Here is a 27,877-nt window from a genome sequence, read left to right on the forward strand (position 1 = left end):
TGTCCTGCCAGTGTTGCATACTTACAGTAGCACTCGGCACATGCTATGTGCTTTCTAGGTTCTCAAGAAGGAGCCGTCTCTGTGTAGAGGTGTCAATCTAAGGATGGACAGACTAGCAGACGGGAGTTAGGAGAAGGGAAAAGACAATAGGTAACTGAGATCCTAATCAATTTGATTCACCAGAAGGGGTTAGATGTGGATTTTTCCAGAGGCACGTGAATGTGGATGGAGGAGGGGAACAGAGCTGATGGAAAACCATTTTTTAATTTATTTTGTGACCCCAGCCTACGGAGATTTTCAACAAAGGCTCTGAAGTTTGCCCATAGATACCTGAAACCCATGTGTTTGTCTCCAAAATTTAGAAGCTGAAAGATTTCAGCTGAAAACCAACAAGCTATCAGCCCAAAACTCAAAAGTCCTAAAGATTTTGGCTGACAACAGAAAAGTTTTTGGTTTTCAGCCCAAATCTGGCTTTCAGCTGAAGGATTTTGACGAGAAACAAAACTTCCCATGGGAAGCAGATGCTCTGTGTGTCTTTTTTTTTTTTTTAAAGTTTGATCAAACCCAATTTTCCTTCCATAAACTGTTTTGTTGGAAAATTTTCACCTTGCCCTGATAGGAAACCTTGTGGATGAGCTTGGGTAGGTTGTACCGTGCTTAGGAAGGTGCTTTGACAATTGTCAGATGAGACCCTGGAAGGCAAAAGCCTTCCCAGAGAAGTTCACAGCGGGCCCAACTTCAAATGCCAGGCTCTGAGAAGGCCTTTCTCCTGGTCAACGTCCACCCCCTTCCAATCCCCACTGAACAAAAACCAAGAGAGACTTAGAAGAAAACAATTATTATACAGTGGGAATGTGGGAAAACCAGGAAAGTTTAACCTCCTTCCTGGGATGTGCTTATCCACCTTCAGTTGTTGTTCAATGTTTAGATGCCCCAATGCCGGGGATTTTAAAAGTACGATCGAGAGATGCAATGTTTGGATAGAAGTCGTGGGTGCAGGCTATAGATGGAGGTGGTGGACTGAAGGAAGGAAGGGTAGATGTTATGGATGGAAGGATACGGGTGGGTGGGATATGTTGGGAAGAGAGCAGACTGTTATTGGATGGATTGACATGCGCATAGCAAGGTTCTGTAACTATTGACTCTTTTCCGTCTTACCATTCCAGATGTTTGTCTTAAATGGTTGGACTATGAGGGCAGTAGGACAGGCCTACTTCTCCCTAGGTGTTTGCACAGCATCTAACACAATGGGGCTTTTGGGGTTCACAGTGCACCTGTGGAACTCCTTGCCACAGGATATTGTAAAGGCCAACCTTTAACAGGGTTCAAAAGAGAACTAGATACATTCATAGAGACTAGGTCCATCAGGATGGGCTAGAAAGATGTCCCTAGCCTTAGTTTGCCAGATGCTGGGAATGGATGACGGAGTGGATCACTTGATGTTCCCTGTTCTGTTCATTCCCTCTGGGGCACCTGGCACTGGCTGCCTTTGGCAGCCAGGACACTGGACTAGATGGTCTGATGCAGTCTGGCCATTGTAGTGTTCAAATGATACCTTCCTTGGATGGCTGGAGAAATCCCAGGCACAAGAACAGGGCTCTTCTTTCACAAGGGCACAGCAACCGAGAGACGCAAACGCCAAGAACACAGGGAAAGGACCCGCTGCCCCAGCTCATGCTGAGGAAAGAGAGGGACTGGTCGGTGGGAAAGGAGGTAAGGGAAAGAAAAAAGCACGTCTCTTTGGAACACCAACATCCGAGCACCCGGACCCCCGGCGTTAGGTGCCAGCCAGAATCCAGTTGAGCGGGGGCGGGGTGCCGCTCTGTAGCTGCTGTGTAATTTATGATATGAGAGACCGCCATTGTCTGGGCCCATCCTGTATTTTTCTTAGGGCTCTGCCTCTCTTCCCAGACCCCTGCTGCGCTCTGGCTACTGTACCGTTGCTATGTGACATGCTCCTGATGCCGTCGCTATGCGGGGGAACGGCCAGGGAGGGGGGACGGCTGCAGCTAGACCCATCTGGAACCTGAGGCCTACCTCCCAACAGACTAGACCGAACTTGGCCCCCGGGACGCCCAGAGGGCCTGGGAATGGGTCTTTGCCTCCCCTCAAGTTCATGGCCACTGGAGGTCAGTTGACAAGAGGAGGAGGAGGGGAGGGGGAAAGTTGGGCATTTGACTCAATTCTCCCTTCGCCGCCGCCATTCAGTTCTGGCGGTGTCCTCGCTGCATACTGATCCCGCCGTCCCTTTCTCCTCCTGACATGTGCGCACATAAATAAATTACCCCCACCGCGTGAGTGTGGAACAATCTGTCCCCTAAACTCTATTCATCTCCCGACAGGCCCCATTATTCCCCCGATTAAAGCCGCTGGAGTAGTTTGCAAGGGATACTGTTACTCTGTCAAACTGTAAATAAGACACTAAAAATAAAGGGAGCTAGCGAGCGAGGGAGAGAGCAAGCGAGAGGAGAGAAAAGCTAGACTAATGCCTGCTGCTAGGGAAACCGAATGAATCCCTAATGACCACTGTGTACAAACTGCAAATAATGAAGGGAAACTGACAAATGCACCCTGGTCTGTTTTCGATGAGCTGTTTGTTATGGGAGTTTCAGTGAGATCCTAGTTTTAGAGCAGCAACACCACCAGCAGGGACCCAGTCTTCTGCCTTTCTCTTCCCTTGGCCCTTTATTCACCCCTCCATCTGGACCCCCCCCAAAAGAAGGGGGGAGCTTTTATAAACTTTCTGCCTTCTGTTCACCACAGCGGTGGAAGTGGGATTTTGACCAATTTCCTTCCACCCCGCCTTCCTCATTCCTTTAACTATGAAGCTGGCCCAAATTCTCTTAGCCTTTGCTTCAGATTGTTGACACGCCTGCTTAACTTTCTGCATGGGCTTAAATCTCATAGATGTCCATGCGATTTGTGCCCATGCTGAAATGCTGCTCCAAGTCCGTTTGGGTGGCCCGCCACAGTCTGGGACCACAGGAAGAGTCGTGCTGTCTGATGCCGATTCTGGGTTCATTTTTCTTAATGTGAGCTCGCAGCAAAACGTCTGTCAATTGTTGCCCTAAAATGCGCTTCTTGATAATCAGCCCCTGAATATTTTGCTTGCCCTCTGAAATTTTTGTCAGTTTTAGGTGCTTTCTCTCTGATGGTTCCATCCTCGTTTGCAATGGTTAGCTGTATTTCTCGCTCATGTACTCTGGGTCTAAAGAATCACTAGATTTCCAGTTGGGAAGGAATTTTCTTCTAAGTAAAATAGAAAAGGCACAGGTACTTTCCTGCCTTCTGGCCACTCCCCAAGAGGAGTAAGGCATTTAAATACCTCTGATATCCAGCTTGATGAAAGAAACTGCCACAGATCCCCATTTCAGTTCCCTTTTACATTTGGGAAGACAGGGAGTGTAGAATAGCTTTACTTTTCAATATCTTTTTTACATTTTTTTAAAGTGTGGATTTATACTGAGATTACTTGACCCATCTCAGGCAGCAGGATGGTCTAGTTCAGGACAGCGGCTTTCTGGCTTTCTTGTACCTCTCTGCCTTTTAGCTGGGATCTAACCCGCTGTACCCACCTAGTTAGAGATAAATTTCTCATCTATTTCGACTGTAACCAACCAGGAGTCAGGAAAGCTAGTTCTCCCCCCAGCTGTGCTGTAGGTGAGTTGACGTGGGTTGCATTATACAGTGTGCCCCGTTACAAAAAGCCTCTTGTGTATTGATAATTTTCTCGCTCCTTGTCTTGGTTTTCCCTGTTTGCAAAATGGGAAGATTTACCTCACAGCAGATGAATGTATTCGTGTTTGAAACCACCCTTGGCTATGCGGGTACAAGAAAGAAGGCAAAGCGGTATTAGAGGAGGACCTGGATTTAGGGTTCAGTTTTGAACCTCTTCTAGATTCTGGGAGTGTTTGGAGGCAAATGTTTTTGTTTTAGATTGATGCTGGAGTGCTATGTAATCTACAATCCATTAGCATCCTCCCCCAAACTCCACACACACAGAGAAAAACTGCTGGCCCATTAGAACGCGGATGGTGCAGAATTATGCACAACAGTTTCAGCAAAAGGCCTTGGCGGTTTTTCATCTTCAGTGTATGCCCAATACAGGCAATTCTGAGTATTCATTTTGGGATAGCCTCTAAAATAGATCCGTGACCCCATTGTGCTAGAAGCGATACATACACATAGTAAGATATATTCCCCACCCTGCATGCAATCGAAATAGACCAGACAGACAAAGGAAGCACTATTATTTGTATATTGCAGAGGAGGAATTGGAGCGGGAACCTTAAAGGTATTTAGGTGCCTAAATACTTTTGGGGATCAAAGCCCTGGAGTATCAACGCACTGTGTGACTTGCCAAAGGCAATTAAGGGAAAATTGACCTAGCTCTGGGAATTGAAACCCACTTCTCCAAGGTCGTAGAGCAGTGTTTCTTAACCCTTTTTTTTTTTTTAATAAAGTACCTTAGTACTGCTAGTACCTACAGTTTTCAGACACACAACATTTTTTTTCTACTAGTGCAACACATTTGTTTAAACAACTTAATTGAAGCTGGGTGGGCGATGAAATTTTTGAGGGCAAAAAGTGTAAAAACAATAAAGCCCTGTAAAACTTAAAACAAAAATTCAGTTTTCTCCAAATTTCAGTTGCATTGACATACCCTCCCCCCCAGACTTCTCTCGAGTACCCATAAAGGTACTTGTACTACTGGTTGAAAAACACTCTCCTAGAGGACAGTCTCACCTTCAAGTCCATCTTTAATAAGGACATAAGATCAACTATGTCGCATCAGACCAACAGTCCTTCTAGCCCGGTATCCTGTCTCTGGCAGGGGCCACTGCTAGATGTTTCTGGCAGCCCAAAGTTTAGGGACAGCCGGAGCATGGGGATGTATCCCTGACCATTTTGGTCAATGGAGGATGGATCCAATCTTTTTTAACTTGTTTATGTTACTTCTCTGGCGGCTGATTCCCCACTCCCCCCCCCCCCCCCAATGGATAGCGCCGTGGGTCACACTGGGTGGAGTGACATGACCTGCACTCTGCTGAAATGGGTCAGCAAACAGCACAGGGCTGGGCTCAAATGGGGTTTGAACCAGAGTAAGGGGCACCCTCATAGGAAGGGCAAATTCATTTCTTCAGGGAGCTGAAAAAGGTCTATGGCCCCTCATGTTTGGAAAAGCTCCTTTGGCTTTCGATGACCAGAGCCCAATTCCTCACTTTTTGCCCTGCACCGTCTGCTGTGGTCTATCCCAGAGCAAAGGAAGTTTGGGATGCTGCCCATTCTCATTCAATAGCTTACTATGCTCGCTTGGCACTGGTGCAAAGGAAGTGTGAGAGGCACAGGGCAGTAGTGAATCAGGGTGCACAAGTAACTATCCCAAGATGAGGCAGATTGTAGTTCTGCTACGAGTCAGCAAGTCAAGGTGAATCCTTTACATCCCCATAGTTTTTACCCTGAGCAGCTAATGGGAGTGACTCTGCAGTTCTTTGGAAAATTTAAGGGCTGGAATTTTAGAGCGAAACCTCTCCTGGGAGGCCTTTTCCAGTCTGGTTTCTAAATACCAGGGTTGAGCTGCCTTCTCATTTAAACTGGTTTCATATCTGAGTAAAGGCATTGACTTAAATGGAGCCACTCTGGATTGATACTAGTTTGAGATGGGAGTCAGTCTCCTTAATTCTTATTGGTTCTTTTAATATATTTATGCTGCTGGATTTGGATTACATTCACACCAATGTAAATTAGGACTAACTCCATTGAAGTCAATGGCAGTACTGGTATAAATCTAATGTCAATGAGAATTGTTTCATGCCTATACAATAATTAAGCTTCCCTGTAAGCCAAGTGCTTAAGTGGCCACTCAGGAGAGATTGAAACACCGCCCTGATAATTAGCAGAGCACCCAGAGCTAGGTTTTGCTTTGGCTGGTGGTGTGCATTTGCACATGCCAAGGTGCATATAAAAAACTTTATTCTTCATATGAATGACAAACATTAGAGGAAACATTATTCACAATCATCCTCTGAGGTAGGTCACTATTATTACCCCAATTTTACAGATGGGAAAACTGAGGCATGGAGAGGGGATTGCAGTTGCTCAAGACTCGTGGCAGACCCTGGGATAAAACCCATTCCTATTACTCTGTTCACTAGGTCTCACAGCTGACCAGAGCCACAGCTGCTGTAAAACAGCGGGGCTTGGGCTGACATCATTGTCGTTACACCATGTACACCACCCAACCAGCTGATCCATGGTCGCTTTTTGAGCTTCGGCTGGCTTCTAGAATGTGCTGACTCTGTTCAGATAGTTCCAGGAAGACACCTGCACCCAGCACCAGTTGCCCCAGAAATGGAGCTGGCTCTCCCATTAAGAAGGCAGATTAAGGGATGCCCTCAACATAGTGCAGATTCTGGAGTAGCCTAGGGGCTAGGGCATTGGTCTGGGGACCCCAAGGTTGTGGGTTCAATCCCAACCCACCCTGACATTGATTCTGCACCCATGGTTCAAGGCAGTCTTTTCTAGCACCCCAAAGCCAGTCCACTTTTGTGACACCTCCTGAGCATTCTGTCTCCCAGTTCTGCATGCCCTGCGGGGTTGCACTGACATTTGCCAAGTGTGGCTTAACATGCTGCCAGCAGCATGGCTCCAATGGGAGGGGCACCATGTTCCATGGCATTGTTCTTTCTGCAGACTGCTGTGCTAATGTCACCTGTCAGTGCCCGTAGATGATGGGCATGGCCGCACATTGAAATCACTTTGAGGAGGAGGAGAGGAGAGGAGGGGGAGCATTAGCGTGGGCTTAGTCAGCCCAAATGCCACAGCTTCATGTGTGCCAGGGCTGAGCCCTAGCACCAGGGCCAGCCTTAGAGAAAATGGTGCCCTGGGCAAACTTGTGTTTTGGTGCAGCACCACTTATTTCCCCTGGTATTCAGGGGCTCTCCAGCCTGTGCACCCCCATCCAGTGCCCCCTTCACCATTAACCTCTGCATTGTGCCCCCAACCTCTGCACAGGCCCCCTTCATCCCAACCCCTGCACTCTCCTCCCACCGGCGCCCCCAACCCCAGCCCTGAGCTTCCAGCCTGTCCTGCCACGCAGCTCCCCTGCCCAGCTCCCTCCCCCCCCCTTACCCAGCAACACCCATGCCTAGTTGCCCCTCCCCCTCTGTCTATGGCACTCTTGGTAAAAAAAAAAAAAAAAAAGGTAAAAAAAAAAATTCTTGAGCCCTGGTAGCTTTCATGACAAATTAAGCACCGACAAACTCCCCCGGGGGAATGGATGGAGTGTGTGTGCGTGTGTGTGTGTGTGTGCGGGGGTGTACACTCATACTGAGCGCCAGGACCAAAAACTTCAAACCCTCTGTAGTGTGAGGGTCCCCGTCCCAGTGCTGGAGGCTTGGGGGTTTGCGGGAGCTCGAAAACTTGTCTCTCTCACCAAGTGACATTGGTCAAACCCAAGATAATCCCTCACCCGCCTTGTCTCTCTCAGTAGCTATTCAAATCTTTGCCCCAGCTTAGCCGCAGACCAATGATGACTTCAGGCATGACGCTGTCCCGTGCCTCAGTTTACTTCTCTGTGGAAACCTAAATTGTCCAAAGTGCCAAATGATGTAAATCTTGCTTATACACACAAATTGCATCACTTCATCCATTCCCCTTGCATAGCTGCAGCTATATAGTTATGCAAATACTTAACCATTCTGCCTCTTCTCATAGGGACAGGGGGAGAAGCTATACTACTGCAAGGCACTTTTATGATAGTATTAAGGTTGTCCTAGTAGACTGATAAAAGAAATCATACCCCTACCTGATATAGCCAGACAAAAATCTGAGCAGAAGCAAGGCCTAAGTTCTATTGAAAACAGAACTTATAAGAACTTTACAAACACTGGGCCTGATTCTGTTCCCTTTCACCTTAAGAAGCTGTTTATGCCATTGCAAAGGGCGTGAAAACTGAATCAGATCAGAATGTGAGTGTGCAGCTCTCTTGCACTGGGGAAAATCATTGCACGAAGAGCCGGGCAATTGGAGAATCAGGTTCACTAAATCAGGCCTTATCTTCACTCTGGGGAAGGTGGATGCTGCAATGATCAAGCTTTTGGAGTTTGATTTAGCAGGTCTAATAAAGACCCACTAAATCGAACTCAGAGGGTGCACCTCTTGACAAGAGCATTTGCTCCCATCAGCTTCCTACTAAGGAGACAGCAGGAAAACTCAAATCGAGGTATGTCGACTCCAGCTATGTAATTAATATAGCTGGAGTTGCATATCTTGATTTGACCTTCCCCTTTAGTGTAGACCTGGCCTCAGCCTCAGAGCTCCCCTCTGAGCATTGTAAGTGGTACAGAGCAAACAGTTTACCTGCTCTGAAATGCTTTTGTTTTTGGGGTGGAGCCTGGGAGTTGCTAAACCATGCTCAGTAACAGGGAGCGAAGCAGAAAAATAGGATCAGTTGCATCTGTTGGAGTTGTTTAGGGAGATGGAATGTAATTACCTATACTGGATTTTGTACCTTGTACGAAAGACTAAAATAATAATTAAAATGAGGTAGTCTCTTTTTAAAAACTAGCCTACAACTAGCAGATGTGGGAGGAATGGCTGGCACAACTGATGGCTTTTAGATATCTAAATTATTATTATGGTAGTACCTAGATGACTCAGATCAGGTCATGGTCTCTTGTGCTAGGCAATGAAGTGTACACGCATACTAAAAGACAGCTCCTGCCTTAAAGAGTCTGTAATCTAAGGCTACGTATCCACTTGCTGTGCTGGAGATCGATCTTCTGGCATTCGATTAAGCTGGTCTAGTAAAGAGCCGCTAAATCGCACACTGAGGGCGCCTCTGGTCACCACCAGTATTCCTCAATTTGCAAGGAGTAAGGAAAGCCAACGGGGGCATTTGTTCCCTTTGACCTCCTGCTGTGAAGATGGCGCCAAGCTCAGTTTAAGGTATGTTGACTCTAGCTATGTGATTTACATAGCTGGAGTTGGGTATCTTGAGCTGACCTTCTGGGTCTACTATGGACTTGGCCTAAGTAATCAAGACAGAAGGATAGGAAGTATTATCATCACCCTTATTTATATAGATGGGGGGTGGGGCACAGAATTGAGACCCAAAGAAACCGTTAAGTGATTTGCCCAAGGTGTTACAAGCAGCCAGTGGCAGAGCCAGCAACTGCACCCAGAGATGGCAAGTGGCAGTTCAACTCTTTAATGTCTCAACTACCTGAGTGGACTGACAATTCAGGTCATTTGATGCTTGCAGAACTGCACCTGTAATTAAGCGAGGCCCTACACAATTCATTGTTCTTGCAAAACCTGGGACTCCTTTACAAACCAGGCCCTACAATTCTACAGCTGGTCTGAGTTATTTGTTACTTTTTTTTTTTTCTGAATGAATCCAGACCTTGGTTTGGAGACAATTGATTCCTCCCCTCCCCCATGTGTTTCTTGTTTTGTTTTTGTTTTCAGACTGAAATGCCGCAGGACTGGAAAGGCATTTCCAGGGCAGTCCTTAAGCTTAAAGGCAGGTGCAGAATTTCAAAGAGCAGCACGTAGCTTCAAATCTTCCCTACGTTTTTTAAGTAGCGTTTGGTTATTTGATCTGGGGAAACTCACAGTGGGCGCAAAGAAAACCCAGAGGAGCAAACTAGATAAAATGCTGACGTTGGATGTCCTGTACAACCTACTTCTCCATGAGCCAAGATACTTTCTAGTAATGTTTCCAACATTCCTGGTTCTGTTCTTAAAGACTCAGCTCCTGGAGTCAGGTGATTAGGTGAGATTCTCAGCTTCTGGTTAGTATTTTAAATTAAGTTTGCAGCACTTGTGGTTGCCCCCTGAAGGCTCCAGCACTGGAGGGCACGTAAAAAGAATCCTCATAATTTTTTTTTCAAAATCTCTTGATTTGAAAGCCCATCTCAGGATCATCTCAGGGTTGGTCCTGCTTTGGGCAGGGGGTTGGACTTGATGACCTCCTGAGCAATCCCATGAACATCAGATGGGTAATGCTAGGTGCAGGCCTTCGCTGGATCAAGGCCTACATAGGCAGCGAGAGTAGGAAGGAAGGGCTCTGCTTCCTTTCTAACAGACTATGGAGGGGCTGAGGGCCCAATTTTCAAAATGATTTGCTGCCTAACCATGCAGCTAGATGCTCAGTTGCAATTTTCAAAAGCTCCTACATGGGTTGGGCGCCGGACTCCTCTTGGGTCCAAGGTGTCCCTAAGCTCCTAAATGCCTTTGAAAATCCAGCCCCGAAGCCTAGATTCACGAAAGGACTTTGGTGCCTGACTCCAAGAGAGGGTTAGAAACGTGAGAATGGTCAAACAGGGTCAGACCAAAGGCCCATCTCTCCCAGCATCCTGGCCAATGCCAGGTGCTCCAGAGGGAATGAACAGAACAGGGAACCATGATCCCTCCCCTGTCGTCCATTCCCAGCCTCTGACAAACAGACGTGAGGGACACCATCCCTGTCCCTCCTGGCAAATCGCCAGTGATGGACCTACCCTCCGGGAATTTATCCAGCTCTTTTTTTAACCCTGTTTGGGAGACCCGACAGGATCACCTCTGGGCAATGTGTGTGGTGGGATGGAGCTCAGTAGGCAGAAGGGGTGGGGCAGCCAGTCCCCCCCCCCCCCCACTGGTCCTCCGAGCTCTGTAGAATCCAAGGGCCCTGGGGCGGTTGCCCCTTTTGCTCCCCTTTTGCCTGCCTCCGCTATCTTTTTGGCCTTCACCACACCCGCTGGCAGTTCATTCCCCAGGCTGACTGTGCATTGTGAGGAGACATCCTTCCTCTTGTTGGTTTGAACCCTGCCACCTGTGAATTTCATTGCGTGATCCCCTAGCTCTTGTGTTGCGGGAACAAGTAAATCACTTTTCCTTATTTCCTTTCTCCACGCTCATCATGCTTGTATTGACCTTTATCATATCTCCACTTGGCCGGTTCTTTCCCAAGCTGAAAAGATCTTGTTAATTTCTCCCTCATGGAAGCTGTTCCAGACCCCTGTTCATTTTTATGGTGCACTTTTTCCAGTTCCAAGGTATCTTTTTTGAGATGGGGTGCCCACCTCTGCACACCATAGTCAAACTCCTGACAGGTGCAGGGCTTGGGACACACATCCCTCTCTTTGGCAACTCCCCTTGGCTAGCTTAGGCAGCACTCCGTATAGCATATTGGCTTTTGGGGTTCCCTTTCTGAAGCCTCCTTTTTCTTGCTATGCATTGTATAGAAACCTGTGCTCTGGGCTTATGGATTGCAGCAAAAGGCAGGTCTCTTTGTAGTTTTGGGCATTAGCAACTTCCCCTGGAAATAGTAGAGAGTGACCCCAGACCCTCAAAACCCAGTCAAGCACTTTCACCACTAGACTACCCTTCCTTTTAAAGGTCTGGTCAGTCTACACTAGACCTGGCTATGTAAAAAGCGTAGCTGGAGTCGGCTTACCTTAAGCGGAGTTTAGTGGCTTCCCTTACTCCTGGCAAGAGCAGGAGTATCGGATGCTGGCGGGGCACCCTCTGAGTTTGATTTAGTGAGTCTTAACTAATCGAACTCTGGAAGATCAATCGCGGCAGCGACGCTCTTCTGTTTAGTGTAGACAAGACCTATGCTTAGTGTTAGCTTCCTTTACTGGGATCCATTTTTATTTGCAACTGTGGCTAAATCAAAGAGGGACTCAGCAAATATAACCCCCCCTCCGCCCCCCCCAGCCAAAGCAGTCCTCTGGTAGATCCCAGGTTAATGAACTTTTTGTAACGACCCCCTTTTTGAAGCAGGTTGAATTACCTGCCTGCTCTGTCATGGGAGAGCAGGTAAGACATGCCTTTGAATAAACAGATACCGTACATGGCATGCATCACAGATATCTCTGCGAAGTCCCGCTCAGCACTGCACCAGAAGACTCGGAGGCTGATGTTCCATATATACCATAAAGTAGAGTAATTAAGAATTGCTCGTTGTGATGACTTCAAACAGAGTGACTCCAGGAAATAAGCCCCTTCTTTATAATTAGTGGGATTTCCTCTGCATCAGATGGAGGATTAATTTTTTTTAATCTACTCACATGCTTTTGATTTTAGTTCTCAGCTTGCTCGTACCAGCTGCTTCCACCCCCTGCTCCTTCCGATAAAGCCCTTGCAAAGGAGATTTTGGAGAGGCATGACCTGGGCTGAGGTGTAGGATTTTCTTTCTTTCTTTCTTTCTTTCTTTCTTTCTTTCTTTCTTTCTTTCTTTCTTTCTTTCTTTCTTTCTTTCTTTCTTTCTTTCTTTCTTTCTTTCTTTCTTTCTTTCTTTCTTTCTTTCTTTCTTTCTTTCTTTCTTTCTTTCTTCCACAAAATAATAATAAAACCAGCTTATGCCCAGGTCAAAATACCTGCATTTCCCCAACTGTACCCCTTCTGTATTAATATCTGATGTATCTTCAGGTGGGATCTCCCTGGTCTGGCACCCTCAGGACTTGACTGGTCCCGGATGAGGAATTTTGCTAGATTCTGGTCTCCCTGCCACGAGCTTTCCCAGCCCTGGCCTGGCCCTCTGGTCTCCTGGCTGGCTCCCCACCTGCTGCCGGCCCCGCTGCCCTGCCAACCCCCCAAGGCTCCCTGCTGCTGCCCTTCCACCAGACTCTCTGGTCCTGCAACATCCATGCTGGACCATGGAAGTTGCCAGACCAGAGAGTCCTGGTTAAGAGAGTTTCAACCTGTATCATATGACCTGCTGTCTAAAGCTCTTCACTGCTTACATACCAGTGTGGATCCTACAGGCTAAATTTTGCTTTCAGCATAAATCTAGTGTAACCCTGGTAACTTCTGTGAATTTACTCCGTATTTGCCCCAGACTAGCAGAGATTAGAAATTGAGCTCTTGTCTGTAAAACGTGGCAATCAACCGTGTAAGCCACAAGACACCATCAAATGACTGATGTGGGAATAATTTGTTTACCAGGCTAGTGTCAAGTTGATAAGGCTCTAAAAAACTCTGGTAACAATTTATTTAACACCGGTTCTACAGACGCAATAGAAAATTAGGTTGTGCTGGGTGCTAGAACCGTGCAGAGAATGGAAGATTTTGAAATTTGTTTTTGTTTCCAGTGGGAGCAAAATCTGCCAATTTCAAAATTCTTCACAATTCTGAAAAAAAAAATCCCACTTCAGGTCAGGCACAATGAGTCATTTCTATTTTGACTGGTACAAATTGTATATGATGGAGGGATAGGATGTAATACAAAGTTATTAAAAAAAAAAGGCTAAACCAAAAGTCACTGTCAGAGGAAAAATCAAAACATTTCTGTTTCAGCATTGTCTAAACAGATTTCCCTTTCCCCGCCTCCATTGAAATTTCGGCTGCTTTTGCACTGTTTTACCAAGCATTCTGATTTTGATTTTGCCCAATGGAAAACAAGTCCAGTAAAAGTGTTCTGCCCAGTTCTTCTGGGAATTAATTTGAGAGTATTTGTGAAGCAACATGGGGGCCAGTGAACAATGAAATGGACTAAGAGACTTAGGTTTTATTTCTGCCTCTGGCTTGTAGTGTGCTCTTGAGGAAGGCATGCTGCCACTGTTCCTCAGTTTCCCCTTTCATGCTTTGTCTCATAGACTTTAAGGTCAGAAGGGACCATTATGATCATCTAGTCTGACTCCCCCTGCACAGTGCAGGCCACAGAATCTCACCCACCCCTCCTAGAATAATCCTCTCACCTATATCTCAGATATTGAAGCCTTCAAATACTTTGAAGGCCCCAAGATGCAGAGAATCCTCCAGCTGTGATCTGTACCCCATGCTACAGAGGAAGGCGAAAAACCTCCAGGGCCTCTGTCAATCTACCCTGGAGGAAAATTCCTTCCCGACCCCAAATATGGCGATCAGCTAAACCCTGAGCATGTGGGCAAGACTCACCAGCCAGAAACCCAGAAAGTTCTCTATAGTAACTCCTATCATCCCTCCATTGACCTATTTCCCACTGATAATGAATGGTTAAGGAATTGTCAGGGATTTGTTTGGATTGGGGAAGGGCTATCTCCCTCTCTGCATATGTATGGTGCCCAGTCCAGTGGCACACCAGGGCTACTGTATTAAAAAACAATAGCAAGTGGAAACAGTATTTTAAGCCAATACATGATTTACTCCTAATATTCACAAAAGTCATCCTTTTTTATTCATATTCATTGAAAGCAAATTTTCTGTTTCGGCCAGGCACCTGCTTCCAATTCTAGAATCCTAGAACTGGAAGGGACCTTGAGAGGTCACTGAGTCCAGTCCCCTGCCCTCACGGCAGGACCAAGTACCATCTCCATCCCTGACAGGTATGGAGGACCAGTCAGAGGACCTGAACCACCCCATGTGACCTCTGTGTCCAATCAGAACAGCTTGACTATGGGGGTGTCACTGCAAACCAATCCAAGATAAGAATTGTTTGTGGGAAATTCTTGGGTACTACCTGCTGAGAAAATTGCAGGTGGAAAAAATGGAAAAATGCAGGGAATTCCTTCTTCATTGCGAGCCTGGCTCTACTGGGAATGATCTGTGAGAGAGCACCAGGTCTTTGTGGCAGGATGTTGACCATGGACAGTCAGCACAAGCCATATCCTTAGCTGGTGCCAGCTGGCGTAATTCCCAATGGCTGCGTCTAGACTGGCAAGTTTTTCCGCAAAAGCAGCCGCTTTTGTGCAAAAACTTGCCAGCTGTGTACACTGGCCACTTGATTTTGCGCAAAAGCACTGACGTTCTACTGTCCGAAATCAGTGCTTCTTGCACAAATGCTTTGACGTTCCCATTTGGGCAAAAGCCCTTTTCTGGAAATGTTTTTGCGCAAGAGGGCCAGTGCAGACAGCTAAAAACTGTTTTGCGCAAAAAAGCCCTGATGGCGAAAATGGCGATCGGGGCTTTCTTGCGCAAAACCGTGTCTAGATTGGCACGGACGCTTTTCCGCAAAAAGTGGTTTTGCGGAAAAGCATCCGTGCCAATCTAGACGCTCTTTTCCACAAATGCTTTTAACGGCAAAGCTTTTCCGTTAAAAGCATTTGCGGAAAATCATGCCAGTCTAGACGTAGCCAATGAGTTCACTGGAGCTAAGCTTGGCGTATCAGTTCCCATGGTACCATCATTGGAGCTGCAGCAGTCCTAGGTGGCCAGGTGAAATTCACTGAACTTCCATGGCTGTGTGAGGGGCCTGCTGGCTATGCAGTTTCTTCACTGTTCCTCTGAACTGTGGAGGGGATCTCCAGGCCAGCCTTGCATAGGCTAGTGTAGAAGGCCAATAGAGTTTGGCCAGTTGAGGCCACGCCGATATGACTCCCGTGGCCAGATGATGTGTGACCGTCTGGTGAAAGCACTGAGCTGAGATTCATGGGAACTGGTTTGCATTCTTGCCCTCGCCACGTGCTTCCGGCGTGAGCTTGGGCAAGTCACTTAAGCGTTGGGTGCCTCAGTTTCCCAACTGTAAAAAGGGGATACAAATGTCTCCACCCCTCCTCGATTTAGCTTTTCAGGGCAGGGACTGTTGAACAGTGTGAGTGTACAGCGCCTTGTGCAATGGGAATTTAGGGGCACCTCTGGGTGATTTTTTTCAGGTGCATGGAAGAGCACTGTGGGAAGAGCGTAGGCAGGCAAGCCTGGTTCTAGGTTGGAGAATGGATTTAACTCTGCAGCCACGCCAGTGTATACCCTAATATCCAGACTAGGGGATCTTTAAGGGTAGAGTCCATAGGTAGGTACATAGAGTACCAGTTTAGTATGCCCACGGCAAACCTTTTAACTGTCTGGAGCGGTGTCGAACACAGATTATATAATTAGGGAGCCGGTGAATATGTAACTGTACAATTATGCAAATGATGATCAAAATCACTGTTTTCAGCAGAAATGCCTGAAGATCAAGACAGAAGCTTCATGCAACCTTAATTTAATCTGGTCTTGCAGGAGAGGGGAGGTCTAATAGATGACCCAACCTCATGCCTGCCTGGGTTTAGCAAGGATGGGAGCAGGGGAAGACAGCAATGATTTAGCATGCTAAGCAAGCTTTGCAACATGGCTGGATAGGGGAAAAAATGGCCCAGAGATCATGTTAATCTATAGCAAAAACATTAAAAAAAAAAACCAGAAGTGTTGATATTTAGAGTGTTTTTGTTTTTTTCTCCTTCTGATTTGCAGGTGAAGGATGCAAGGCGGAAAGGAAGAATTTGATCATCAAAGAAAGAAAGAGCCGCAAAGGCCTGAAAACCTGGAAATCTGTGTTAATTGCTTCTGAATGTCTCTGTCTGAAAAATTATCAAATTGATGTCGTCGTGCTTTTTTTTTTTTTGACAGCCTGTCTGTTACTTTTTTTTTTAAATATTCATGGGCGGAAATCTAATTACTAGGGAAATTTAATGATAATGAAATGAAGGCACTTTGGCGGAAAGCGTGGGGGACCTGTTCATGTTTTCTCAGCCTCTGTCTTGTTCAGAATTCTTTTTTTTTTTTTTAACGACTGCCTTTCTTGTACTTTAAAATATAAATTGCCCCACAATAAAACTTGGATGCCTGAAAATGTTTGTGGCTGTTTCATTTGTAACAACATGGAAATAGCAAGGTGATTAAAGGAGTTTTGCAAAGATCAAGTGAGACTAACCAAATCAAATCAGGCAGATGAAATACGATTAGTTTTGCATGAAGATGGTTCTTTGAGGCCTCCACTGAGACCAGGGCCTGCTTGTATAAAGTGTCTAGAACAAGTGACAGGCAACCTATCTTAGTTATTTCAATGGCCACTTAGGTCCCCTTAGCATATTAGCAACCCCCTGTGGGGGTAAGGCCGTGCTATCATCTGTGTTGTACAGATGGGGAAATTGAGGCATGGAGCTAATGCTGGCTGCCAAAGTCCGAGGCTATTTCCCTAACCTCTGACCCATCCCTCCTCTCAGTCCTCCCTACTAAGAGCATTCATTCTAATGCAGAATGACAGATAAAGGGGAAAAGAGAGGCTTAGAGTAACTCTCCCAAGATTGCATCTCAGGTCAGTCACAAAATGTGGGAGAGAACCCACATCCAGGGCGCTAACCAGTAAGCCACGCTGCTGCACTATAAAATCATCTTTAGCAGCAGGGCTACTGGATATATCTGTGAGAGCATTTACTTCATAGCAAGGAATCCATCCTGATCCCGTGGTGGTCCTATACCACCAAATCATGTGGTACCAGCAGTAACTCCAGTTGCAAGATACTTCACGGTGGCTTGAATCCTGATATGCAAGTCAGTTTGAGAAGTACATTAATAATAGACAAAGGGGCTCGACCCTTCTATTATCCCTTGATGCTCAACAACCAAAGTCCAGCATCCAGCTGATAACGCTGATTTCAGCAGAAGTTACAAGCCTGAGGGTGTGTCCACACTGCACCGTGACTCAAAATGAGCTACGCAGTTTGAGCTACACAAATTGTGTCTCTTATATTTATGCTTATTTCGTCATTTGGTGTTGTCTACCCAGCGCCCCATTTCGAAATAAAGCGCTATTCTGAAACGTCCCTTAATCCCCATTGAATGAGATCTTCAGGGACATCGGAATAGTGAGCACAAAATAACGGGCTTGCCATGACATCGCGGGATAGCTATTTCGGGATACCCCGGTATCCCAAAATAGCATTGCAGTGTAGACATGCCCAGAGTGCCTTTAAGTCTTATGAGACTGGGATAAGGTGAACAGGATTTGGGGGTGTAGGACACTTTTATGCTGTCTGCATGGGGTAAAGGCGACTTTGGGTAAAAGGCACATGGAGGTCAGCTCCAGATCTGGAGTCTGGATTCAGGATTGTGGCTTAGACTTGTTCCCACCTAAAAGATCGCTTAAGGTTTGGGAACTGTCAGAGCAGGATTGGGCCATGTTGCAGGTGATCCGTGAGTAAATTTGGAGGGAGGCTGGGGGATATATAGGTTATTTGTGGAGCAGTCAGGAGTATTAAGAGCAGCAAGCAGGTGCAGGAGGTAGGGTATAGCCAGGGGTGGGACGTGGCAGACCTTTTTTGGATCAGGGGGGCAGCTGAACCACAGAAAAATCAGTTGGGGGCTGCACACAAGTGAGAAGCAAAAAGTCCTCCCAAAAACAAAAACATGGCTCCATCTTCCCCTTGAACACCAGAGCCTGTGGGCCCCCTGAACTTTGGGGCCCAGTTCCAGCAAGCCAGGGACTGCATCTGATCCCTGGGCGTAAGTTTCCACATTCCTGGTATTAACCTAAGACTTCAGAGGCTGCATCTAGACTGGCAAGTTTTTCCGCAAAAGCAACTGCTTTTGCGGAAAAACTTGCCAACTGTTTATACTGGCCGCTTAAATTTGCGCAAGAACACTGACGATCTAATGTAAGATTGTGAGTGTTCTTGCGCAAATACTATGATGCTCCTGCTCAGGGATAAGCCCTCTTGTGCAAATGTATTTGCGCAAGAGGGCCAGTGTAGACAGGGGAGGACTATTTTGTACAAAAAAGCCCCGATGGTGAAAATGGCGATTGGGGCTTTCTTGCGCAAAACCGCATCTAGCTTGGTACGGATGCTTTTCCGCAAAAAGTGCTTTTGTGCAAAAGCATCCATGCCAATCTAGACTCTCTTTTCCGTAAATGCTTTTAACGGAAAAACTTTTCCATTAAAAGCATTTTTGGAAAAGAGCGTCTAGATTGGCATGGATGTTTTTGCGCAAAAGCACTTTTTGCGGAAAAGCATCCGTGCCAATCTAGATGTGCTTTTGCGCAAAAAAGCCCCGATTGCCATTTTTGCGATCGAGGCTTTTTTGCGGAAAACAAATCTGAGCTGTTTATACTGGCCCTTTTGCGCAAAAGTTTTGTGCAAAAGGACTTTTGCCTGAATGGGAGCAGCATAGTATTTCTGCAAGAAGCACTGATTTCTTACAGTAGGAAGTCAGTGCTTTTGCAGAAATTCAAGCCGCCAGTGTAGACAGCTGGCAAGTTTTTCCGGAAAAGCGGCTGATTTTCCGGAAAAACTGGCCAGTCTAGACACAGCCAGGGTGTGACTTTAGCCTCAGTTTTTCCATGTGTACAATGGAGATTGTGGTATGGCCTTGTCTCACGTGAGTGTCATGAGGATAAATTCACTAAAGTGTGTGGGACTCTCAGCTGTAAACAGTGGTGGGGATAATTATTTAAGCTCGCACAACACAGGTTCTGGTGAAAAGCCATGCAGCATGCCAAGGGGAAAACACATGGGCTACGTCTACACTGGCCCCTCTTCCGGAAGGGGCATGTAAATTTCACGAGTCGTCGTAGGGAAATCCGCGGGGGATTTAAATATCCCCCGCGGCAATTAAATAAAAATGTCCGCCGCTTTTTTCCGGCTTTTAAAAAAGCCGGAAAAGAGCGTTTAGACTGGCCCCGATCCTCCGGAAAAAGTGCCCTTTTCCGGAGGCTCTTATTCTTACTTCAAAGTAAGAATAAGAGCCTCCGGAAAAGGGCACTTTTTCCGGATGATCGGGGCCAGTCTAGACGCTCTTTTCCGGCTTTTTTAAAAGCCGGAAAAAAGCGGCGGACATTTTTATTTAAATGCCGCGGGGGATATTTAAATCCCCCGCGGATTTCCCTACGACGCCTCGTGAAATTTACATGCCCCTTCCGGAAGAGGGGCCAGTGTAGACGTAGCCACCAAGTTTCCTTAAGATGAGAAACTGACGGGTTTCAGACAACTCCATACGTACTGCCCTGCTTGTAAATTCGATATTGCAACATACTTCCCTTAACATCCATACTGGTACGGGAAGGGAAACAAACTCATGGGCTGTGTCTAGACTGGCAAAATTTGCCAGCTGTCTACACTGGCCACTTGAATTTCTGGAAAAGCACTGACGATCTCATGTAAAATCATCAGTGCTTTTCCGGAAATACTATGCTGCTCCCGTTCGGGCAAAAGTCTTTTTCTGAAAGACTTTCGCAAAAGGGCCAGTGTAGTCAGCATAATACTGTTTTCTGCAAAAAAGCCCCGATCGCGAAAATGGCAATCGGGGCTTTTTTGCGGAAAACCGCGTCTAGATTGGCCACAGACGCTTTTCCGCAAAAAGTGCTTTTGCGGAAAAGCATCCTGCCAATCTAGATGCGATTTTTCCAAAAATGCTTTTAACGGAAAACGTTTCTGGTAAAAGCATTTTCGGAAAATCATGCCAGTCTAGACGTAGCCATGCTGTAAAACAAGGGATATGGTCCTCAGATATTGGGTTGAGAGACGTATTCAGACCAAAGTTTCAGAGTGTGTCAGCTTGTGAGTACAGGTATAGGCCAGCAAGGGAAAGTCACATGCACTGCAGCTTGACCTAAATCTAAAATTCAAATGCTGGAAGGGGCTCAGTGTGATGCTTATGTGGTATCATCCACGACGAAAAGAGAGCTGATTGGCTTGATGGGCTGCCAATCACCCAGAGAGACACAGGTGGGATTTCACTGCAAAGGGTTCTGGGTAGGAAATGCCTTTATATAAAGCTTGGGCTTTGAGCTGGCTGTCAGAGTTGCTGGAAGACGGGGAGGCTGGAACGGTTGGAAGGTTAGTTTGATAGTTTTCTAAATCTTCTAAATCGGGCCTTACTACCCCATTGGCCAGCCTGGTTGTTGGAGCCTGCCCCAGCCAGACTTCTTGTTGTGGTTCAGGCTCAGCTCTGTGTAAATACTAAGCACAACAAATTGCAATTCAGTGGTAGAATTAGCCCAGATATCCACTGGTGAGTTTCCAGATCTTTAAAGCTATAAGGAAGCATTTCTGAGCATCTGGTCTGAATAGCCCAAGCCAGAGATTTTTTTCCAGTGGTCTCTGCATTAAGCCCCTGTCTTGTGACTGAGCTAAAGGACATGTCTACAGAAAAAATGTCCAATCTTGAGTTTAAAAACTGTAAATACTGGAGGATCTACCACATACCTTTGGAAGTCTTCCAGTGGCTAATTAGCATGACAAAGAGTTTGCACCTTATTTCTAGCCTGACTTTATCTAACTTCAGATTCCAGCCATTGGGTCACTTTATGAGCTTGTCTGCTCCCCAAAATTAAAGAGCTTTCTACAGGTTGAACTGCTCTTGTCCAGCACTATCTGTAGTCTGGCATGATTTTAGTTAGCTGGATAGCCACTTATCATGAAATGAATGAAGCTATCTCCTAGAGCTGGAAGGGACCTTGGAGTCAGGTCTCCTGCCTTCATTGATCTTCTGTAGTTCAGCAAATTCTCTGATTTGGCACTAGTCAGTCCCAAGGGTGCCGGAAGAAAGAGTGCTACCAGAAAATTCTTTCCTATATGGATTTCTCTACACAATGACTAAGTCAACTCTCAAACTTTCATTTCTAAAATTACCGCTCACCGTACCTTAAAGCAAAGCAAGGAAGCTGACAGCTGACCTCTTGGGTTTGGGGGAGGGGCCAAGATCGTCTATCATTCGTGTTAGTCTGTGGAGGCCTGGTAGAGCCAGTGAGCGCAGACTCTGTTGCATTATGAGAGCTGATTTCTGATCTTGGGTGGGTGCTTCCTTGTCAGCACATATAAGAACGTGACTTTACCTTCAGGAAATCAATGTCTGATGTCCAAGGTCTTAATTTGGCTTGACCCTGCTCTGTGCCTGGTCATTCACGAGAGCAAAAAACAAATGTTCTGGCCTGGAGTCATTTTATACCCACTTCCCATGTGTGGAAATGACCGCAGGGGGTGCAGGATGCTGGGGAATTGGGTCCAGAAGGCTGTGATACCGCTAACCTTGACTTGCAGTGGTTACTTATCATTCCTGTTGCAGTGGCAAAAAAGAGCTAGATAAATTCATGAAGGGTAGGTCCATCGATGGCTATTAGCTGGGAATGTGTCCCTGGCCTCTGTTTGTCAGAGGCTGGAAATGGGTGACAGAAGAGGGATCACATGATGATTATCTGTTCTGTTCACCCCCTCTGGGGCACCTGGCATTGGCTGCTGTCGGAAGACAGGACATTTGGCTAGATGGACCTTTGGTCTGACCTAGTCTGGCCACTCTCATGGCATTGGGAGACCTCCAGGGAGATCAGGTCTCTCTTGTGCTAGGTAGGACACTTCCACATGTAAAGGCAGATTCTACTATCAGGAGCTTACAATCTAAATGCACAACATGGAGGAGAGAAGGTTTTGTCCTAGCTCAGATGGGTAAACAGAGGCCCAGAGAGATTTTAAGTGACATGCCCACGGTGATACAGAGTTAGTAGCAGAGCCAAGTACTGCATGCAAAAATCTCCTGAGTCCAATTCATTTCCGTTCAGGGGAGAAGACAGGAGTCCTATGCAGTGTTCCCTACAAGCTGAGTGCTTGGATGGGCCACCCAGGAGAGATTCAAATACTGCCCACCTGATCAGCAGAACATCCACAGTGGCAGCTTGTGTGTCTACTGGTGGTGCACATCTGCCCATACCTTGGTGCATGTAACAAAATGTATTCTGCACATGGATGGAAAAAAATTGAGAACATTGGTCCTAGGACAGGCTGATATCACAGCAAAACATGCACTTCTGTTAGCCTTCTGCAAAATGTAGCTAATGCTATGCATGGTACCTCCCTGCTAGGGATGTTGGGAAGCTAAACTGATGAATATGTGTTGAGATCCTTTGAAAGGGTCCGTAAGGACAGAGAACCAGACCCCTAGCTGGTGTGAATGGGCCTAGCTCCACTGGCGTCGATGGGTCAGATGCTCAGGTGATGTAATTAGCTGTGGCTCCTTTGGCGGTGACGGAGCGTCTCTGACCCCGGCTGGGGATTGTGCTCATGGTTTTATTATTGGAGCTTCAGGAGAGGACAAAGAAGAATCAAAGGGGAGGAGCGAGGGGAAAGCCTTTTTGTCTGAGGGCTGACCATTGCAGCGACGTGGGGGGGCATGTCTGTCGGGCTGGCATGAAAGGCGGAGTCAGGTGAGAGATGCCATCCCAACAAAGGGCTGTGCCACCCCATCGGGGGGGGGGGACCACGCTCTCTCTCCCCCCCCCCCCCGTGGCTGTCGAGAGGCAAGGTGCGCCTGCTGGCAAGGGGCTGGCGCGATTCAGAGAGCAGTGAATGGACACAATGCACCCAGTGGCAGCGTTTTCCAATGCTCCACATCCACGGTTCCCGCAGCGGGCAAGGGGGATGAGACAGGCTGTCTGTAACGCCATCTGCCAGCTCCACACTTGGGCCTTGGAACCGTGGCAGATGTGGGCATATGCCAGGCTGACTGCACAGTGTGAGAGCGAGATGCCCTGGGGAAGGGAAGGGGGCAGGAATGAGGCTTCCCTTCAAAAACCACTCATGCGATCTGCAACTTTGGGCATGAACGGGGGTTCTGCTACAATCCTACTAATTGGCGAGTTCAGGACCAATCGACTCGCTGTTCTGCTCTGCACCCTCATTCACAGCTGGAACATTTCCACCTCACTATTGGGGGGGGGGGGTGTTGGAATGCAGCATCCTCAAGGCCCATTGTACTCGGTGCTGTGTATATACCAGTGTTGCCTCCAGGAATGGAGCCTGTTCCCCAACTGATGGCCTAGCAACAAGCCATTGTTTCCTGATGACCAGTCTCTGGACCGGTACGGGTCTCCGAGATTTCCTGGTGCTTTAGGAAAGTAACCAGCTGGTCCTTTGGTGTTATAAAGGGCGGAGAAACATTGGACTAGCCCAGCGGGTTTCAGACTTTTTTTTCTTGTGACCCAGTTGAAGAAAATTGCTGATGCCGCCCCCAACAGAATTTGACTAGAGTGTGGGCTCCAGGGTGGGGCTAAGGAGGGGAGCTTTGGGCTGTGGGGGAGGGCTTCGGCTTTGGGGGGGCAGGGCTGGGGCAGCAGGGGCTTACCTTGTGTGGCTCCCGGTCAGCAGTGCAGTAGGGACTTAAGGCAGCTTCCCGCCTCTCCTGGCACCGCAGACCAAGCTGCCTACAGAAGCAGCCAGCAGCGGGTTCCCAGCCAATGGGAGTGCGGAGCTGGGGCACAGTCTGCAGTGCCAGGACAGGTAGGAAGCTGCCTTAATTCCCCCACTGCTCACCTGATCCCCCCCACAGCAACGAGACCCAATGCCCGACATTCCATCCCCCCCAGTCCTGGGTTGTGCCCCATTGTTTGAAAATCACTGGCCTAGACCACATGGCCATTACTTTAACCCTCGGTTGCAATACCCAGCTCAGCTATTCCTGGTGAAATTTCTACCATACTTCATTCAAATCTCTCATCTGGTTTCCCTGGGTTTTTCCCGGGGGAGGGGAGGAGGAAGGGACCCAAAACCCCATGATTCAGTCGTTTCAGGAGCCAGTAGAACTGCTGGCTCCATTCCAAAACCTCGTTGCCAGTGGGAACCGGCAGAGTTGCTCGCACACAACCCTGCGCGCCGCTCTGTTTATTTTGCTGAGCTTCTCTCGTGGCATTTATCATGCCAAAGTGACATTTTTCTATTAGCGAACTGCAGCCTGCCGCGGTGATTATAATTGTCGCTAATTTCTTTCGCTTGCAATCAGGTTTGTCCTGGCCCACCTTGGCACAAATGATGGAGACCGTTCTCTGCTCTGTTGGCAATGGAAGTGTGTGTGGAAGCTAGAGGGGCTGAATTAGGAATGTGCTAAGGGGACTTGTACCTCTGGCTCGCCAGAAGAGCTGGGTGAAACTTTATGGGTGAAACTTCCCCCACCCTGAAAAGTGCAGATTTTATTTGATCAAAATATGTAGCTAATTTGTGTGGAATTTGTACCACTCCCTCCTCTCCCCCCCCCCCAAAGAAAACCCCTGAAACATTTCAAAATTTTGTCAAAACAAAATGCATCCCTTTTTCTATTCACAAGGACTTTTTACATTTGGGGTTGTTGAGTTTGCTACAGCTACACTGCACAGATATTTCAGAATAAGCTATTCAGGAAGAGTTATTCCGAAACAGCTTATTTTGAAATAGCATGTCTACACTACAGAGAAGCCTCAAAATGAGTCCAAGGCAGGCTTCCTTAATATAGACATGCTATCTCGATTTAGAGCCTCAGGACGAATAACTTAGAATGGCCCTGGTGAGGGGCTATTTCGAAATAGCAGAAGTGGAGCATCTATACACGCCTTATTTCAAAAGAGCTATTTCACAGTAGGCATTATTCTTTGTAGAATGAGGTTTACAGAAGGCAGAATAAGCCATCCATTACTTTGAAATTATTTCAAAATAATGGAATTGCTGTGTAGACACTCACATAGTTATTTCGGAATAACAACCGTTATTCTGAAATAACTATGTGAGTGTCTACACAGGAATGTGAGAGTCTAAACAGTCTTCTCCCATTGGCCTCTCTGCTCTCATTGGCCGTTATTCCGAAATACCTTTGCTGTGTAGACACAACTTTGGGTTTCATTATTGTTAAACTGGTTTTTTTTTAAAAACTCAGACAAAACACACTTTTTTTTTTTGGACTGAACAAAACATTGCATTGGACCTGACACAATGTGCATTTTGAATTCAGTTTGCTGGAAAAAAAAGCCTGGAACAAGTTCATTTTAAATCAGCCTGAAACGATGTCTTTTTTTAATGTTTCCATCTGGCAATGAGCCACTCTTGAGATTCTCGGTGCCTGGCTTAGAAGAAAGACCTAAGATTGCGTGAACGGTAGAGGTTTGCGGAGGTTGGGAAACGCCCCAGCAGGGATGAAGATATCCCTCGTCCATTCTTGCATCTGAGTGTTCACATAGTCAAGCTGTAACTGCAGGGTGTTGAAATGGTTTTGAATTAGGTCCAAGAAGCCGTGATCCTAGAGGTCAAGGCTTCTGCTTTACTTGTCGTTACTATTGCCATAGTTTTTGGGGACCTCGAGTAAGAGCTGGTTCTCCTTGTTCTACATCCATGTTGTGATAATTCCTCTTGCCTTAAGACAGAGGTTCTCTAGTGCGGTCCACAGATCACTAATGGTCCATGACCAGCTTGCAGGTAGACCATAGGCTTGGGGTTCACACTCCCCCACCCCCGACAGCAAGGAGCCTGCGCTGCCCCCCCCCCCCCCCCCGCCTCTGTGAGGTTGGAGCACCAGTGCCGGCTTCCCATGGGAGGGGGAGCTCATGGGCTGGATCCAGCTTGTGGGGGAAGGAAGTGGCTCCATGCGCTGCCTCTTCCCCTCCCACCGGCGGGGGGAATGGCAGAACAGGAAACCGCTTGCCTGGAGGCTTTCCCCTCTGCTCCCATTGGCCAGAATCACAGCCAATGGGAGCAGTGGGTGTGGCGCCTGGGAGCGGTGGGAGGCCTGGAGCCAGGTCAGCACATCCCACCCCCTCCTACAGCCCCCTTCTGCTGAGACCCTGCACCTCCACCCCATTCCTGCACCGACTCTCCCACTCTGACCCCCTCCCAGCCCACTCCTGCCCCCAACCTCCCACCCAGACCCAGCTCGCGCCTGCACCCAACCTCCCACCCATAACTTGCCCCGCCACCCTCTCCTGCACCCATTTTGTCATCATGGGTGGTGGGCTGGTGGTCTACAGAAAGGTCTGTGTTGAGCCCAGCGGGCCGTGGCCAAAAAGTCGGCGAACCCCTGCGTTGAGAGCTCCCGATCTCAATAGACAACACGGATGGAAAAGGGATTCTGGCCTGTGAGTGGCACCTGGTGACGCTGCGGTCCAGAGAGATCGATGTCAACTGCCCCACGTGCTGCAGGAAGTTGGCGGCAGAGCCAGCTGATCCCCTGAGTCCAGTCCCTTAAGCACAAGGCTGCCCTGGGTGGGGAGCATGGGCAAAGGGAGGGAGGCAGGAGTCCTAGCAGAGCCTCCTGCAAGTTTGAATGAGGTAGAACAAGGATGGGCATTCTAGGCTAGTGAGGGGCTGCATGAGGGGCCACCTTCATCTCAGTGGGGCTGCAAGATTATTGTAACTAAGACAACTCCCAGGCCGGGGCAGTTTTGCTCACTGTGCTTGCATCCCTAGAATGTACATGGGGCGCCGATGGAGTGGTAGCCGCGCTGAGATTGGCTGTAGAGGGAGCGCCCGGCTTTCACATCTACACCTCAAGGGAGCGTCAAGCTACATCTACACCTCAAAAAGGATGGGAAGAACGTATGCAAACGAGAGCGCGAGATATGCAAATGAGCGCTCCATTTGCATTTCCCCTTCTGCAAAACACCCGCCGTGTAGACGTAGCCTCAGTGGTCTGTGTGATCAGCCTTCACCTGCCCTGGCTTTCTGTGCCTGTCACTTTAGTGATACTGGTAGGAAAAAACCTACCCAGACAGAAATCAGCAGACTCTGGCAACCCTGCACAGGGTTAAGAGTAAAAAAATGGTCTTGTGGGCCACACATGGAAACCGGTGGGCCGCAGCTCACCCATCATAGAGGTAGAACTTGCACCTAACTTATCCATCTGTAAAATGTGGATCATGCCAGTCTTGTCCTCTGCGAGGCTGAGTGAATTCCCACAATGGTTTGAGGCTCTTGAGTAGGTGTTCGATAAGCACAGAAGGCTAGTGTCCCTGGCTGGCATAAATCAGCGTGACACTCACCCGTCTGTGAAGTCAGAGGCCAATGGGAGCAAATCTCTTTAGGAAATCCAGACCTGGCTCGTATGCTGAGCAATGTTCCCTCTATTTTTTTCCCCGTCCATGTGGAATACATTTTGTTCTGTGCACCAAGACGTGTGGATGCGCACCCCCAATAGAAACACCTGTTGCTGGCTGTGGGCGCTCTGCTAATCAGCTGGGCGGCATTGGACTCTCTCCACATGGCCGCCCAAGCACACTGCTGACAGGGAACGCGGAGTGCTGGAAAAAGCCCTGAGATACAAGCTGATGGGCGTTTGAAATGTCAAGAGCTGCTGATTCTTCAGCGAGGTGGTCTTCTTCCAGCCTGCCAAGCTTAGCTGGGAGGCTGTGTCAATGAGGTGGGTGTGGGGGGTGGGAAGGGAAGGGCTAAAGTGTGGGAGGCTATTCAGCCTCTCAGTGAGCGTTTGAGATCCC

At 47.6% G+C, this 27,877-nt stretch overlaps 1 long non-coding RNA gene across 2 annotated transcripts in view; it reads left to right on the plus strand.

Annotated features, from left to right (window-relative positions):
- The window catches only part of LOC102462559 (uncharacterized), a 72,696-nt gene extending 56,193 nt beyond the window's left edge, over window positions 1-16,503 (plus strand). For both annotated transcript variants that reach the window (XR_331388.4, XR_012897456.1), the window contains one exon: window positions 16,135-16,503. This is a non-coding gene — a long non-coding RNA (uncharacterized LOC102462559). The remainder of the gene's footprint in view (window positions 1-16,134) is intronic.
- The last annotated feature ends 11,374 nt before the right edge of the window (window positions 16,504-27,877 follow it).

This window comes from Pelodiscus sinensis, chromosome 24 (genome assembly GCF_049634645.1).
Source record: "Pelodiscus sinensis isolate JC-2024 chromosome 24, ASM4963464v1, whole genome shotgun sequence".
In the NCBI taxonomy this organism is placed as follows: domain Eukaryota; kingdom Metazoa; phylum Chordata; order Testudines; family Trionychidae; genus Pelodiscus; species Pelodiscus sinensis.